Raw genomic sequence first — 12065 nt, forward strand, 5'->3', positions numbered from 1 at the left:
TACAAATCAAAACTACAGTCCATGAAATTAAAATAAATGAGAGGATAGGTTGGACAGTAGACTTGACATTGGTGGGGAAAAAATTAGTGAACAGGAAGATAAATCTTAGGAAATCATCTAGAGCTTCTCTGAGTTTTTCAAAGATACTGAGGTCCCATCACCAGCGTGTTTCTCCGTATCTGCTCCCCACATATTTCCTCCCAGTATCCTCCAGTTCGTATCAGCCAAGTCCTGCAATGGGAGGTGGTGGGTGTGCTATTTCCTCCCAGCACCATGACTGTTTTTCCTCACTGGGCTGACCTGATTCTAACTCTCAGTCAGAAGGCAACGAGCAACAGTCATACAGAAGTGAAAAATGAATTATTTAGGCAGTTAGTGAGGGTAAGAGAGTCCTCAGTAAGGTTTCCCTTTTAATAAAAAAGCAACTCCCAAATCATTCATTTCCTAACAAAAAGCAGCCTGAAAAATCAAACTGCAGACATAGATAAGCAACCTGGAAACTTGCATAGGTAAATGCTGTGCCAATAGAAAAGGGATACCTGGAAGCCAGGTATCAACAACACGGAGGCTGCAACTTCCTTTTTCTTTGTCAAGCACATGTACAGTAAAGGAACAGGCAACATGGCACCAGCCAGGTAGAGAATCTATATACATAATAAAAGATTAGAGTGGGGTGGCCAGCTTCTTCACACAGTATGTAAATGTCACACCTGGTCCAACCAATCTCTTGAGCCCTATGTAAATCAGACACTGCCTCCTCAAGCTCGTCTATAAAACCCCATGCATTTCACCACAAAACCGGAAGACCCACTTGGGAGCCTGTCTCTCTCTGCAGGAGAGAGAGCTTTTCTCTCTTTCACCTATTAAACCTCTGCTCTTAACCTCATTCCTTTTGTGTCCGCGTCCTTGATTTCCTTGGCATGAGGCAACGAACCTGGGGTATTACCTCGGATGAAGAATGCCACTTCAACAAGACCTTGAGAAAGACAAGAATCATCTTGTGAGGTTTTGAAGATCTCCACACAAGGGAAGGCTGCTGTCTCCTAGCAAAGGAGAAATTCTGCCTCTGCCATCCCAGAGTTACAGGAGAATCTATGAGTTCCAAGATTCTCAGGCCTGTCCAGCCAAACATCCTAATGCCAGAACTCAGAGTCCTACTCTTTACTGTCAATGCCCTGCCTTTGGGATAGGAAGCTTCCTGGGGTCATGCTTTCTGTTTCCCTTATAGCTTTGCTATCCTTAAAACTGATTCCTGAGCCTGAATTTCAGCACTGTCTGCTCTGCAGCTGTGGGAGACGAATCCCTTTCAAGACCGCCTTGCCGAATTTCACAGTGTGTCTGAGTTGACTATTAGCTGAACTGAGCCTGCATTTTCTATTTTCGGGACTTCTGTATCAGTCAGGGTTTGATCAGAAAAATAGAACCACTAGAAATAATCTAGAATATGGGATTGATTACAGGAATTCAACCTTATATAATTTGGAGAGCTGGCTATCCAGTCTATGTACAGTTGTTGCTTCTGCATCCAGTGCTACAAAAAAATTCAGCTAGGGAGAAAGGCTGGTCCAGGAGTCAGAGAAGGTGAAGAAGGAGGAGGTTTCTTCATACCTACGAGGTGAGCAAGCAGATCAGCAACCAAGTTCATGAGCTGCAACAGCGCCTGGTACCCTGCTCACCCTCTGAGTGTAAAACAACTATGGCTGCCTCCCAAAGCCTGCACAAGATCATGTGGCCAAGACTATGCAGAAAAGGGAATTTTGGGAAGTGTAGTTCCAGCTTAGCTCAGGTGACGCAGAACAAATCCACCACAGCTCCTAAGGCAATCAACAAAAGTCCACCAACCCTACAATCCTTGTCATTATCATTGTCCCCATATTATCCAAATGTCATAGCTACTGCAAAGCCAATGCTTCACCCTCCATCTGCCTCTTGGGCCACTGTCCTTCCAGGGAGAGTCTAGCAACTGGAGTGCTACAGAAGATCAGGGGTTATCCACTCAACTTACCACCAGGAGTGGGGTCCTTACTGCCCTCTGACCGGAGAGTGAGCCCAGTTCCAGAATCCATCCTGAAATTCTGCTTTCTAGACCATTTTGTTCTGGATTTCCCCCTGGAAAGCAGAACCCAAGACAAGGGCTTTTGTGCAAGCAGCTAATTTGGGAGGCAATTGCAGGGCTAGGAGGAGGGAGATGGGAAAGAGGCGAAGCTGATGTGAGACTGAGTCTTTGAGCTCCTCACTGCCATGGGAAACTGGGGCTTGATTCTTCCAGGATCTGTGAGAAGCCACATAAAATACACCTCAGAATCACCCACAGGAAAGATGGATAAAAGGATTATTCATGGATAAAGAGAATATTTATCCACTTTCTCCCCTTCTGCATTAGACAAAGTTTGCACTCTAGGATGTTAACTCTCTCTTTCTCTCTTTCAAGAGGCAGGTGCATGAGTGACAGGAGGCTTTTTTTTTTTTTTGAGACAGAGTCCAGGCTGAAATGCAGTGGCACAATCTCAGCTCACTGCAACCTCCACCTCCCAGGTTAAAGCGATCCTCCCAACTCAGCCTCCTCAGTAGCTGGAACTACAGAGGCATGCCACCACACCAGGCTGATTTTTGGATTTTGTATTTTTAGTAGAGACAGGGTTTCGCCATGTTGGCCAGGCTGGTCTCGAACATCTGATCTCAAGTGGTCTGCCCTCCTTGGCCTCCCAAAGTGCTGGGATTACAGGTGTGAGCCACTGCACCCTGCCCGACAGGAGGCTTCTGGAGGCACCCCAATGGTGTGACCCCAGAGAAGCCCAGGATGGAAAGTGAAAGCTAGGCAGGACAGCTGAGCCGGGGGCTATCAGTTTTCACCTGCACTGAGCTGGTTGCTGCAGCAATGGCAAAAGTGAAAAGTGAGATCAGAGGATGTAAAATGGGATGCAAGTGCTATTCAAAGCAAGGAGGAAGAGGCAAAGAAGAAAAGAAAGAGTAGGCCGGGAACAGCGGCTCATGCCTGTAATCCCAGCACTTTGGGAGCCTGAGGCGGGTGGATCACTTGAGGTCAGGAGTTCGAGACCAGCCTGGAACAACCAGTGCCTGGTACATGCCTGTAATCCCAGCTACTTGGGAGGCTGAGGCAGGAGAATCACTTGAACCCGTGAGGCGGAGGTTACGGTGAGCTGAAATCACGCCACTGCGCTCCAGCCTGGGTGACAAAGCGAGACTCCTCCAAAAAAAAAAAAAAAAAAGGAAGAGTATAAGGAGGACATAAAACTTCTGAAAGCTCTGGTCCCTCTGATAATGCTTGACTAAGGAGAAATTGAAGATGCAGGAAGTAGAGGGTTAATTTAGCAAGCAGTCACCATGGACACTCAGGACATCCCAGCTGTTGGTGGATGATGTCTGGGTAGCAGGAGATCAGCACTGGTGTACATAAACCTGTCCAAAGGGTATTCCAGGATAGCTGTCACCCCTGCTCTCCTAAATTATAACAAACTCATCTGTAGCCAAACTCCATTTGAAAATGGCCACAGGCCAGGCGCAGTGGCTCACACTTGTAATCCCAATACTTTGAGAGGCCAAGGCAGGAGGATCACTTGAGACCAGGAGTTTGAGACCAGCCTAGGCAACATAGCAAGACCGTATCTGTACCAAAATGAATTTAAACTTAGCCAGGCTTGGTGGCATGCACCTGTAGTCTTAGCTACTCGAGGGGCTGAGACAGGAGGATTGCTTGAGCCCAGGATGTCGAGGTTGCAGTGGGTTATAATCACTGCACTGCACTGCACTCCAGCCTGGGTGACAGAGCAAGGCTCTGTCTCAAAAAAAAAATGGAAGAAGAAGAAGAGGAAGAGGAAGAAGAAGAAGAAGAGGAAGAGGAAGAGGAAGAGGAAGAGGAAGAAGAAGAAGAAGAAGAAGAAGAAGAAGAAGAAGAAGAAGAAGAAGAAGAAGAAGAAGAAGAAGAAGAAGAAGAAGAAGAGGAAGAAGAAGAAGAAGAAGAGAAGAGGAGAGAAGAGAAGGGAAGGGAAGGAAAGGGAAGATGGCCCACATAAATGAAGAGTCATAGTAATAATGGCAAACACAAGATGTCTAAGTGACCTAGTCTTAGACATTTTATTGACTAAGGACCAAGAGAGAGGAACAGAGATGAGACTACTTCTACACCTTTTACAAAGCAAGGCGCAGGGGCTGGTTCTGCAGAATGTTTCAGAAGAATGAAGGTCTAAATGCCCTCCCGGTGAATCATGCCAAAAGCACTTCATCACAGCTTAAACTCTTCCTTGACAGGTTCCCATTTTCTATGTTGTCTCTAAAGAACAGCTAGACTGAAAAGGAGGGAGCTGAGAATAGGTTGATCTGAGAACGCTGAACAGTCACAGCCCACCCATAGAAAGAGACTGCCTTTTTTCCTGCATCCACTTTAGAAATGCTTCCGGAGAGGGCAACAGCTCCTATAAGATGTGTAATCCTTATCAATACAGCAAAGAGGCTATCAAAGCAGGAAAGATCACATGGCTGTTAAGATAAAGGTCTGGCTGTTCCAGGGTGGGCTTATCAAGGTTTAGCAGCAAGCGAGTTTTGTTGCTTCGACTGCATTTAAAAAGTTCATTGATTTGCAGCTAATACCAAGTTGTCATAGTTTCATGAGTAACAGCTTGTGGTTTGCAGAATCAAAGCCTTTTCCTGAATCAATAATAGCAGATTCACTGAGGTGCCTGGGCCTTTGCAGAGAGGGGAAAAGCTGAGAAAGACGGCTGGGTAGAGAGAGGGAGTAAATTTGGTCAGACCATAAGTGGCCTATAAAAGAGGAAAAATGGCACTCTCCCTCTCAAAGCCCTCAAAAGCAACAGAAATTGAGCCTTTTAAAAATTCAAAGTGACTTGTAAAGAGGCCATTGTTTGCAAAAATACCGAGATGAAATGTGTCCATACATGCATGTAGTAAATTGACTCTAAGGGGGAAAAATTGAAGATTTTTTAAAAATTCATCAACTGGTTATCTTTATCCCGACAGCCTTTAACATCCTGAGCTTGGGCCAGGCACGGTGGCTCATGCCTGTAATCCCAGCACTTTGGGAGGCCAAGGTGGGTGGATCACCTGAAGTCAGGAGTTCGAGACCAGCCTGGCTAACATGATAAAAGCCCATCTCTACTAAAAATACAAAATTAGCTGGGCATGGTGGCGCATGCCTGTAATCCCAGCTACTCAGGAGACTGAGGCAGGAGAATCACTTGAACCTGGGAAGCGGAGGTTGCAGTGAGCCGAGATTGTGCCACTGCACTCCAGCCTGGGCATCAAGAGCAAAACTCGGTCTCAAAAAAAAAAAAATCCTGAGCTCGGTACAACTGAGCATTTTGCTAGACCCAGCTGCTAGGGAAACATTGACCTGTACTTCTCTTTTTCTGCTGTTGGAAAATACACACACACACGTGCACACACATGTGCGCACGCACACACACACACACACAGACCCATTACATTAGCCTTGACCCAATTGAGAAGGCAAATCTCTAATAATATCTAAGTGTTGTGTTGGCCTTTGAAAGCATTTTCTCAGCCTACTCCATTTGAGCTTCGTAAGTGTCCATGTTGGGCTGAGAGAGCTGTTATTTTTATCCAGTTTTGAATGAGGAGAAAATTGAGTCTTGGAACAGCCTGCCCAATTCTCCTGGGGTGCCCAGCACAGACATCACGAACTGATCAAGGCACCCTTCCCAAGAAGTTCAGACTAAGTCTCAGAATCCTGTCCTCAGCCAACCTCCATGCAGCCACTATCAATTAATAGAAGAAAATAAAGTCGATTTGCCATCCTGGACCCACGTAATCTGCCCAAGGTCACAGAACTACTTAATGGACTAAAACCAAGTCATATATCTCTTGTTTCAGTGCTTTTTATATGAAGTAGAATGCTTTTACCCCGGTGAGGGGAGCTTACCACCTTTGCCACAACTAAAAGCTACAGCCACCTGAGGGTTTTGCTTCTCTTCACACAACTGCTCAACCCTGTTCACACTCACTACTTAGGAAGCTTAAGAAGTAACAGAGTGCTCCTAGAAATTTTAAATTACATTTGTGATCCACATTATATTTCTATTAGACAGTATTGCCCTAGATGGTAGGTAGACATCAGAATCTTTATTTTTTTTTACTTTATTATTTATTTATTTATTTATTGAGATGGAGTCTCGCTCTGTTGCCCAGGCTAGAGTGCAGTGGTGTGATCTTGGCTCACCACAACTTCTGACTCCCAGGTTCAAGTGATTCTCCTGCCTCAGCCTCCTGAGTAGCTGGGATTACAGGCGCATGCCACCACACCCAGCTAATTTTTGTATTTTTAGTAGAGATGGGTTTTCCCCATGTTGTCCAGGCTGGTCTTGAACTCCTGACCTCAGGTGATCCACCCGCCTTGGCCTCCCGAAGTGCTGGGATTACAGGTGTGAGCCACCATGCCCAGCCTAGAATCTTTACATTAAAGAACTGTATTCCTAAATTAGGCATAGTGGCTCACGCCTGTAATCCCAGCACTTCAGGAGGCCAAGGCAGGAAGACGGCTTGAGCCAAGGAGTTCAAGACCAGCCTGGGCAACATAGCAAGACCCCATCTCTAGAAAAAATAAAATGATTAGTTCAGTGTGGTGGCATACACCTGTAGTCCCTAGTACTCATGAGGTTGAGACAGGCGGATTGCTTGAGCCCCAGAGATCAAGGCTGCAATAAACCATGATCACACCACTGCTCCGGGGTGACACAGCAAGACCCTGTCTCAAAAACAAAAAAGAGCTGTATTCTTTAATTTACACATTTATTGAGCCCAAATTAAATAATATACTTTCTTTTTAACTAGATAAATGCAGTAGTGAGAAGTGGGAAAAGAACAGAACCAGGAGTTCCATCAGTAACTGCTTGTGAACAATCAATTGAGATAACTCACTCCATCTGGACCAGCCTAATATAACTTCAAAGAGTGACAAATGCCAAGAAAAAGACGATGACACAGGGTAAGGGGTTACAGAACGACAATGGGTGTGGTTGGAATGAGTTATTTATTTATTTATTTATTTATTTATTTTTATAAGAGACAAGGTCTTGCTCTGTTGCCCAGGCTGGAGTGCAGGGGGGCAATCACAGCTCACTGCAGCCTCAAACTCCTGGGCTCAAGGGGTCCTCCCACCTAGGATCATTTGAATCCTAGGGTGAGCAATTTTAGAGGAAGTGATCAGGGAAGTCCTCTCAAAGGAGCTGACAGTGGAGCAGAAACTTGAATGAAGTGAAGGGCCTGCCACCTGAAGGTCTAGAGAAAGAGTATTCCAAGGAATCATGGAAGGGGGAACACGCTACTCATGATTGAGAAATAACATGGGGGTGCTGGGCACAGTGGCTCACGCCTGTAATCCCAACACTTTGCGGGGCCAAGGCGGACAGATCACTTGAAGTCAGGAGTTCGAGACCAGCCTGGCCAACATCTCTACTAAAAATACAAAAATTAGCCAGGCGTGGTGGCAGGTGCCTGCAGTCCCAGCTCCTCAGGAGGCTAAGGTAGGAGACTCGCTTGAATCTGAGAGGCAGAAGTTGTAATGAGCTGAGATCGTGCCATTGCACTCCAGCCTGGGCAACAGAGTGAGACTGTCCCTGGGAGGCTGAGATGGGAGGATCACCTGAGGTCAGGAGTTCAAGACCAGCCTGGCCAATATGGTGAAACCCCATCTCTACTAAAAACACAAAAATTAGCTGGGTATGGTGGCCTGTGCCTGTAATCACAGCTACTTGGGAGGCTGGGGCAGGAGAATCACTTGAACCCTGAAGGTGGAGTTTGCAGTGAGCCAAGATGACACCATTGCACTCCAGCCTGGGCAACAGAGCAAGATGCCATCTCAAAAAATAAAGAGAAATAACACGGGGGGATGTGATAGGAAATATGAGTCCAGCAGGAGTCAGCTCTCTTAGGGCTTCATAGGCCACGATGAGCTTCCATTTTATTCTAGTTGGGATGGGAACCCACTATACCTTTTTTTTTTTTTTTTGAGACAGTGTTTTCTCGCTCCATCACCCACACTGGAGTGCAGTGGCACAATCACTCCTCACTGCAGCCTTGACCTCCTAGCCTCAAGTGATCCTCATCCTCCCAAACAGCTGGATTTACAGACATGACCCACCACACCCAGCAGACTATACAATTTAAAGCAGGCAAGAAATGCACCTGACTCAGATTTAAAAGACTGTATGACCAGGTCAGGCATGGTGGCTCATGCTTGGAATCCCAGCACTGTAGGAGGCTGAGACAGGAGGATTCCTTGAGCCCAGGAGTTCTAGGCTGCAGTAAGCCGTGATCACACTGCAGTATTCTAGCCTGGGGACAGAGACCCTGTCCCAAAAAAAAAAAAAAAAATTAAATGACCAGATGTGATTTTTATTTATTTATTTATTTATTTATTTATTTTTCATTTTTATTTTATTTTGAGACAGAGTCTCACTCTATCACCCAGGTTGGAGAGCAGTGGTGCAATCTTGGCTCACTGCAACCTCTGTCTCCTGGGTCCAAGCGATTCTTCTGCCTCAGCCTCCCAAGTAGCTGGGATTACAGGTGCCCACCTCCCCGCTCGGCTAATTTTTGTATTTTTAGTAGAGATGCAGTTTCACCATATTGGCCAGGCCAATCTTGAACTCTTGACCTCAAGTGATCCACCTGCCCTGGCCTCCCAAAGTGCTAGGATTACAGGCATGAGCCACCACGCCCAGCCCAGATGTGTATTTTTAAAGATCACTTGCATAGCAGTGTACGTGTAAGCAAAGTATTAATACTTAGTGGATGAGGAAGAGAATAATGATGAGAGAACAAGCTGGGGTCACTGGCTGCAATATTCCAGTTGAAGTTATCCAAGAGGAAGTTAGAAATACAAGTCTAATGGTCAGAAGAGAGTAGTCCCTAGACATGGAATGATTTGGGAGTCAGTAGCTGTGTCAGTCTGGGTCCTTCTAGAAGCGTAGACACAAAGACAGGATTAGACATGCGAGAGGGGTTGGGTGCAGTGGCTTTTGCCTAAAATGCCAGTACTTTGGGAGGCTGAGAAGGGAGGATTGCTTGAGCCCAGGAGTTCAAGACCAGCCTGGGCAACACAGAGAAACCCTGTCTCTACCAAAAAATTTTTAAAAATTAGCCAGGCTTTGTGGCATGCACCTGTAGTCCCAGCTACTCGGGAGGCTGAGGTGGGTCACTGGAGGTCAAGGCTGCAGTGAGCGATCATTGTACCAATGCACTCCAGAGCCTGGGAAACAGATCAAGACCCTGTGTCTAAAATATATATATTTATATACATGGGGATATGCTTGAGAAGGATAAAAAGGAGGGAGGCAGAAAAGGCAGAGAGAGCTTTCAGACCACCAGGCAGATCTGGCACCTGTGAAGGACAAGGGGAAGGAAGATTGGATGGAAGACTCCTAGACTGCAGCACAGCTCCAAGAAAGGCTTGGCTAGGACTATGGGGAGGCCTCATGCCAAAATTGCCATAAGAATGGCTCTGCCATGGTAAATGCCATGATTGCTTAGTCATTTACTGCGAATAGCCTTAGGGAAGCGTGGCCTCAGCAAGGATGCGGAGTGGATCCAGAAACACAGCAGCTGAGACCATCAGTCAATTACACTCCTGACAGTGGTCCTAAGCAGCTGGTTCTCATATCCACCACGGCAGCCAAGGATGTCAATGGAACCCATCCCCTCCTGCCTTCTCGGGGACTTGTCTTCTAGATCTTCAACCTATCCATCCATGAGCCATCATGCTTTAGACAGTTGTATCCTTAGAAGACCTTCTCTTAACCTCAAATCCTCCTCTGAATATGTCTTCTCTTAAATTAAAATTTTATTTTCATTTCTTAAAAATTAAAAATTTAATTTTTAGAAAGATTTTTTTGATGACCACACCTGGTCTTCTTTGTGATTTTTTAAAAATGCTCTGTCACCCAGGCTGGAGTGCAGTGGCAGGATCATACATAGCTCACTGCAGCCTCAAACTCCTAGGCTCAAGCCATCCTCTCACCTCAGCCTCCTGAGTAGCTGGGACTACAGGTGTGCACCACCACACCTGGCCAACTTTTTATTTTATTTTGTGGAAATGAGGTTTTGTTATGTTTTCCAGGCTGGTCTTGAACTCTTGATCTCCAACTATCCTCCTGCCTCAGCCTTCCAAAGTACTGGGATTACAGGTGTCAGCCACTACACCTGGTCTTCTTTGTGATTTTTAAAAAATTAACCTACTTTTAAATCAAGGTTAATAATCAGCACCTTGTTCTAGCTATGTCTCTTCTTCTGTGAAACAATGGGAGGCCTCATCTTCAATGAGTGAAAAGTCCTGGGGAGGAAACACATTGCTGAGAATTAAAATACTTGGGCTAACACATACCCCTGTATGTTTCAGAGGCATGACACAACATTACGTGCTTAAAACTTGTGATCCTCTCCATATACAAATCTGTACCATCTCCAACCTCCTCCAAACAGGAGAAAGGCTTCTCTATCCATTCCATTGCTCAAGTCATGAGTCTGGGACATAGTCTACCAACTCCTCTTCCCTCACCCTCTCACCCACCACCTCCAATGGAGAACCAGATCTTGCCCATTCCACCATCCCAATTTTCTTTCACCTCTGTGCACTTTGCTCCATCCCCATCCTCCTGTCCAGCTCCTAGCCATCAATGTCACTTCTCTGAATTGCTGCAAGAACCTTCAACCTGGTCTCTCTGCTTCCACTCTTGTTTCTTTCCAATTCTTTCCCCACACAGTCAGCCAGATCTGACAAAACCCCTCAGGTCAGGTGAACACCCTACTTTATATCTTTCCAATAGTTTCCCATTGTGCTTGCAATACAATACACAATGCTTAATGTGCCTACAAGGCTGCATGCGTTCTGTCTGCTGTGTCTGCTGGGCTGTCAGCAACTTTGCTCCTCTGGCTCTGACACCGGCCTTCCCATGGTCTCTGAAGGTTTGCCAATCAAGAAAGTCACAAAAATCTATATATTTAGATAGAAATAATTACTAGCTTTTTTTTTTTTTTTTTTTTTTTGAGAGTTTTGCTCTTGTTGCCCAGGCTGGAGTGCAATGGCGAGATCTCAGCTCACTGAAACCCCTGCCTCCCAGGTTCAAGCGATTCTCCTGCCTCAGCCTCCCAATTAGCTGGGATTACAGGCGCCTGCCACCACTCCCGTATAATTTTTTTGTATTTTTAGTAGAGATGGGGTTTCACCATGTTGGCCAGGCTGGTCTCGAACTCCTGACCTCAGGTGATCCACCTGACTCGGCCTCCTAAAGTGCTGGGATTACAGGTGTGAGCCACCATGCCTGGCCAGAAATGCTTTATTTCTAAAAGGAGGTATCACAACCTGCAGGCAGGAAATGGAGCCTCAAAGGAGGAAAGATGAGACAGTAATTTATGCTGAATGGGTTGGCTAAGTATGTATATTCAACAGGTTATAGGAGGAGATATGCATATTCATGGCAGCACACGTGCACAGTAAGTTAACATGTATGTTACGTACATCTCATGTTCTCTTTGGGATGGAGACTTAACATTTAAAGGTATTACAGCTGGGCACAGTTGCTCACGCCTGTAATCCCAGCATTTTGGGAGGCTGAGGCAGGCAGATCATTTGAGCCCAGGAGTTCGAGACCAGCCTGGTCAACATGGTGAAACCCCATCTCTAACAAAAATACAAAAATTAACTGGGCATGGTTGCATGAGTCTGTGGTCCTAGCTACTCAGGAGGCTGAGGTGGGATGGATTGCTTGAGCCTAGAAGGTGGAAGTTGCAGTGAGCCAAGATTGCACCACTACACTCCAACCTGGGCGACAGAGTGAGACCCTGTCTCAAAAAATAATAATAATAGGGCCGGACATGGTGGCTTAGGGCTGTAAGCCCACACTTTGGGAGGTCAAGATGGGAAGACCACTTGAGGTCAGGAGTTCAAGACCAGCCTGGTCAACATGGCCTGGTCAGCCTGGTCAACTCGCCTCTACTAAAAATACCAAAATTAGCCTGCCGCAGTGGTGTGCACTTGTAATCCCAGCTACTTGGGAGGCTGAGGCAGGAGAATC

General features: G+C 46.1%; 1 pseudogene; it reads left to right on the forward strand.

The window, feature by feature from the left end:
* Positions 1-11064: 11064 nt before the first annotated feature.
* Positions 11065-12065, forward strand: part of LOC134761712 (histone demethylase UTY-like) — a 32347-nt pseudogene continuing 31346 nt past the window's right edge.

This window comes from Pongo abelii, chromosome 6, assembly GCF_028885655.2.
Source record: "Pongo abelii isolate AG06213 chromosome 6, NHGRI_mPonAbe1-v2.0_pri, whole genome shotgun sequence".
Lineage (NCBI taxonomy): Eukaryota > Metazoa > Chordata > Mammalia > Primates > Hominidae > Pongo > Pongo abelii.